The sequence below is a fragment of the Melanerpes formicivorus genome, unplaced genomic scaffold, assembly GCF_026170545.1.
Source record: "Melanerpes formicivorus ecotype bairdi unplaced genomic scaffold, bMelFor1.0.p_v2 SCAF_41, whole genome shotgun sequence".
In the NCBI taxonomy this organism is placed as follows: Eukaryota; Metazoa; Chordata; class Aves; order Piciformes; family Picidae; genus Melanerpes; species Melanerpes formicivorus.
The window spans coordinates 5,771,156-5,776,587 of NW_027142393.1; the positions used below are offsets into that span (position 1 = coordinate 5,771,156).

Sequence of the window (5,432 nt, forward strand, 5' to 3'; positions counted from 1 at the left end):
CTTTTGCTTGTTGTAGAATTGTTGCCAAGTTAGGTTATTATGGCTCAAGCCAAATGTAGTAGAAAGAAGGGGAGGGATTGTGAGAAACTGGTTATAATATTTGGCTTTCGCAAGGGGGATTACTGGGGAGCGTGGGGCTGGATCATTGGGCTGATGGTCTGTATTGTGTGGGGTATTGGGAGGGAAAGGGGAGGTGCCAACAGGTCTAAAGACTGGCCAGGTCAAAAGTGCAGGTTTGGTCTGTCCTGATGGAGAGGGGTGGGAGCGTGCTGGGGAATACAAGAATATGTACGCTTTAATATATGAATATGTCTGTTTGCCGTCTCTATCAGCTCACCTCGTGTTGTGGGGGTGCGGCTCTAGCAAGCTCGCTCTGCGCCCAGTGCTGTGTTGCCTTTATTTTATAATAAACTGGTTATAAGTTTTCAGCAGTGAGTTTCTCACAGTCTCCAGAAGCTTTTCATCAGAGGGAAGTTGCTCATCAGCTTGTCTGCAGGTGAGTGTTTTATAGAATAATAGAATCGTTTGGGTTGGAAAAGGCCTTTCAGATTCCGCAGTCCCAACAGCTCACAAACTGCCAAGTCTCATCCCAATCTCTTTGTCTCTTAAGCATCTGCAGGGATGGGGATTCAACCACTTCCCTGGGGAAACTATTCCAGTCTTTTGAGAAGCTTTCAGTGAAGAAGCTTCTTTAACAGGCAACCTAAACATCCTCTGATACAACTTGAGGCCATTTCCTCACATGGGGGGGGGGACAATGAACACCAGAGTGAGCCCCCCCGATGCTGGGAGACCCCAAAATCTAAGATCCTGCAATTCCACTGAAGACACCAGATGAAGGGGGGACCATCAAAGGGTTTAAGTGAGGAGAGCAACAGACAGAAGAGATGGGTGATTGCCAGTGCTAAATGCGCTGACTGCAAAGTGGTCTCGGGGCTGTCAGCCCTGGGAGCCCTGCTCGGAGATGCAGAGCTCTGTGTCTCCTGCGCGGCGGCGTTTGGATCAATACATCATTAATATTGTTATTGCCTCCCCGCCTCCTCCTTTGGCCGCAGGGGGCCAGGGTGCTGCTGGGACAGGACAGCTCCAAGGCAGGACAGCCCCAGGCGCGGCAGGGGGCCGGGGGCACAGCCGGGCGGGGGAGGCAGGGGCGGCCCTGCGGTGTGCCGAGCGGCTGCGAGAGCTCTGAGGGACGGGGAAGAGCGCTGGGGGGGGGGGCAGCTCGGAGCCGGGGCCGCTGTGAGCACCGCGGCGGGGCCGGGGCCGGGGTCTGTGCGCCCCGGGGCTCCCCGCCCCAGCGCTCTGCCGCACCGCAGCGCTCGGCGCCGGCCGCTGCCCCTCCGGCCCGGGCTCGGTGCGAGACCTGCAAGGGGCAGAGGCGCTCGGCTCTGCCGCCAGAGCTCAACCCCAGCCTGCGGCCGCGGAGTGCGGAGGCGGCGCTGGGGCAGAGCTCCGGCGCTGAGCTCTGGCAAGCACCGCGGAGCGCCCTGAGGCAGGGCCCGGGCAGGTGCGGGAGAGGGAGCGGGGGGGGCTCGAGCAGGGGGGGCCTGGGGCGGCCGAGAGGGACGTTTTAAATTCCCTTCTGTAACTGTGAGGTCTCTCCTGGGCCGCTCAGAACACTACAGATGGAGATACAGTTCATAGAGGGAGCAGCAGGGGTGCCCGAAGGCTCTCTGGGGTGCGCGCCAGCGCCGGCGGAGGAGACTGAGCGTCCTGGGGCGCGGGGCGGGGCCGGGGGCGGGGCCTGGGCTCCTCCCAGGGCTTCAGCGCGAGAATTCGAGCGGCCAGAGGCGCCCGGCCCGCGCGGGACCGGCCCCGGCCAGAGGCGCCGCTGAACTTGGGAGTTGCGCTCAGAGGGCAGCTGTGGCAGCGCTCCGGCGGATGGAGACCTGGCAGGCGCCTCAGGGGGGCTTTGGCGGATCCGCGAGGGACAGGAGCCCAGGTGCGAGCGGGGACAGGGAGGGCTGGCCCGGGGAGACCTGCGGGAGCTTAGAGCCTGAGGCGCTCTCCGTGCAGCTTCAACCACCCGTCGGTGCAGATGTCCTCAGTGCAATGAACACGAGGGGGGGCTGCCAGGGCGGCCCGGAGGGCATTCCAGCGGCTGGGGGAGTTCCGGCTCTGCGGGGAAGGCTCAGCCGAGGCGCCGCTAGACGGGCTGGGTGCGAGGACGGCTCCCGAAGCGCAGGGGCAGCGCTGGGGCAGCGCGGGGGGGTGGCGGAGCCCTGAAGGCAGCGCTGAGGTGCGTGAGAGGGAACGGGGCTGGGCTGGGGCAGAGCTGCAGCAGCTGAAGGGAGGAGTTTGTGTAGGCAGTGTCTGAGGTGCTGTCATCTCCAGCCCGGAACATACACGTGTTTGTATTGGTTTTAATAAAAGGACATTAAGGGTGGCCGGGCTGGGGGGGGCTGTGTCTGTGAGCGCCACAGAAGGCGCGGGGGGGGGCTGTGGGGTGTTGGGGGCTGTGAGCGCCCTGAGGGTTCCCGCGCGGCGGCTTTCCCGCCCTGCCCGCGCCACAGGCACCAGCGCGCGCTGTTCCCGCGCGGCCGCCGCCTGAGGCAAGGGGAGGCGCCTGGCTGTGGGGACTGTGAGCGCCCGGAGGGTCCCGGCCTCACCTGTGCGCCCTTCCCGCCAGAGGGGCCGGCGCGCGCCGCGCGCCTCAGGAGCTGCCGGGGCGGGAACGGGAAGCGGCCGGCGCGGCCCGGGGCAGGGCCGGGCCGGGCCGCAGCCCGCAGCTGCGCTGGGCTTGGGGTCTGGGAGGATCCGCTCCTGGGGCAGAGCTGCGGATGCCGGAGGGCAGGGCAGGGCAGGCAGCGCAGGGGCTTGGGCAGGTTCGTGAGGGCGCAGGGTGAGACCGGCCGGGGGCAGGGGAATCAGCTCGGGGACAATTTCTGTTTCGTTAAAACCTGAGGCACTTCCCTCTGTAGCTCAGCACCTCCTGAGTGTGCCTCTGCTGTTTGCTCCTTCAGGCAGAACGAGGCTCTGCAGGGAGCAGACTCGGGGACAGAGAAGTGACATTTGGGCACAGAGACTGAGAGGATCTGTGGGGCAGAAAATGCAAACAGAGAAAACCCTGAGGTAAGCAAGAGCAGAGGTGACATCCTGGAGGGAAAACATGGAGGCAGTTTATACAGGATAAAAGCCAAAGCTTTCGGAGGGAAAAGCTGAGGCAATGTGCTGGGGGCAGAGCGGGCATGGAGGGAACCTGAGGCAATCCACAGGGAGAAGGTGAAAATTCTCCTGAGAAAACCTGAGCAAAGAAGAGGGGACACAGGAAGCAGCTTGGAGGGAAGACTTAAGGCAAATATCTGTGAGACAAGATACAGAAATGAACAGGAAAGTTAACCTATGGGAGACAAGAATGAGGATTTGAGAGGGAAAATCACAGCTTATTTAGGAGGGAGAGTGAGGGGGAGGAAAGGCATGGGAGGGAAGAGCTGAGGAAAGATGGAGGGAGGAAAGGGGATGTTTGGGAGGGAAACAGAGGCCATTTTGGACGGGAGGAAGGGAAATTATGCCTGGAATTGAGAAGGAAATCTGTAGGGCAGAGGATGAAAATGTTGAAAATAGAAGCTATGATAATGCAAGGAGAGAAAGGACATTTTGAACAGAAAAAGCCTGTAGTGATGGAGGAGCAGTGATACCTTTTCCCCTTGGGCAGGGAGGAATTGGCACTGCTGAGGCCTAACTCTGTTCTCCTTCCTCAGAGGCAGCTGGCACAGAGCCCCACTATGGAGCGGCGAGGCAAGGTGTGGGGGGGCGAGAGGAGCTGAGAAGCGGAGGAGCACCGGGCTGAACAGCTGGACATGGGCAAGGCGCCCTGGGCAATGAGACCTCCCTCTCAATTTGGCTGTGGTAACACAAGATCTTTGCCAGCACCGTTAGGGTGCCCTGGTTGACTTTGTGCTGGGCGACCTCCCTGTAAGCAGGGCTCGGTCTTTGCTTTTGCTGTTGTAGGCCTTTTGCCACCTAGCTCCTTGGCTGCACGGAGACTGGCCACCCTGTAAGGAGGGTCCGAGCCGGCGTCTCGGCCCGTATGGGGGGAAGTGTAGCTGCCTGGACCCCAGCCCCCCCTGTAAGCAGGGGAGGGCCCTTTAAACAGTTTCTCGGCTGCTGGCGGCCTGGCCAGCGTGACGCCCTGTACTTGGGGCATGTCACAACGATTGGCATCCTGAGGCCCCTCTACCTGCATGCATCCCCGGGGGGGCCAGGTCTGACCCTCTGCTCTCCTGCTCGGGGTTAAGGATGCCTGCCCCACCAGTGGCTGCCCAGAGCTTGCTCCCTCTCTTGGGAAGGGCTGTGTGTGTGGCCCCTCTTGCCTCTGTGTGCCTGAGTCTGCTTGTCCTTTAGGTCCCTTAGAAAAGGCTGTAGCTTAGCTTAGGCTTCCCAGGAGGGAAAGAGGGGCTCTGGGCGGTTCCACGGCAGTCTCCTTGGAGGCCTCGAGTGGGGTGGGAGCTCGGCTTGCCCCTCCTTTGATTGGATGGACACAGCGAAGCCGCTTAAGTTGTCTTGCGGCAAGGTGACCCCCCTGTAGTTCAGGGCCTGGGTCTCTGCCTTCATGGCAGCCTGTTCCCTTGGCACCCTGTCAGCTTAACAGCCCCGCACTCGGGGCCTGTGTGACGAGTTATGGAGCCTTCTGTGCCGTTCTGTCCCCTTCTGTCCCCAGCAGCAGCCGCCCAAGGTCCCTGTAAGCAGGGCTGGGGAGGCTGCTTTTGGCAGCTAACAGGAACAAACCCTTAGAGGGTTGAGGTCAGTCCCTGGGCTCCTGAAGAGGTGGTGTTGTGCTGCAGCCAGGAGGGCCGGCCCGTAAGTGGGCGCAGGCCAGAGCCCGTGGCTCTCCGTGGGGCTTTTTGGGAGTGCCAGGCCGAGAGCGACCGCCCTGTAGGCAGGGAAGTGCGTTGCCGGTGTCCGGCGGGAGGTTCAAGGAGGGACCCCCCCTGTAATCAGGGCGGGTAGATCTGGTCCCGGCCTTTCAGAGGCATGGGGCCAGGGAGTGTGTGGGGCTTATCTTAGCGTGTTGTTCCCCCCCGCCCCACCCCGTCTTCGGGGCTGGGGCCACAGCCCCCCGGCCTTTGGCCGTGATGCCCCACTGCCTGGCTGCTGTCTTCCTGTAGCTGCGGGGCCAGGCCAAGCTCTCAGCTCCCTGGGTTTCGACCCGCCCGTAAGAGGGGTCGGGGTCCGAGTGCCTTTGCGCTCAGCTGGCAGCCTGTGTGGGGCACCCCCCCCGGCTAGCGGGGTGTGGGTCAAGATGCCCCTGAAGCGGAGAGAAGGAGCCTCCGTGGGCCTTTTGGGACCAGGGCCGCCCTGTAAGTCAGGGCCCGGTCAGTGCCCTGGCATCCCGGGCGCTTTGAAATGCCAGCGGCGGCTCCAGCCCCCTGTAAGCAGGGTCGTGCAGCCGCTCTGGCCGCTGCGTTGCATGCCCAGCTCCATTGCCCAGG

At 62.3% G+C, this 5,432-nt stretch overlaps 1 long non-coding RNA gene across 1 annotated transcript; it reads left to right on the plus strand.

The window, feature by feature from the left end:
• Positions 1-1,813: 1,813 nt before the first annotated feature.
• On the plus strand, positions 1,814-4,835 carry LOC137451314 (uncharacterized). Its single transcript, XR_010989777.1, has 3 exons — positions 1,814-1,942; positions 2,964-3,072; positions 3,702-4,835. It is a non-coding gene; the product is annotated as an uncharacterized lncRNA (long non-coding RNA).
• Positions 4,836-5,432: the final 597 nt, after the last annotated feature.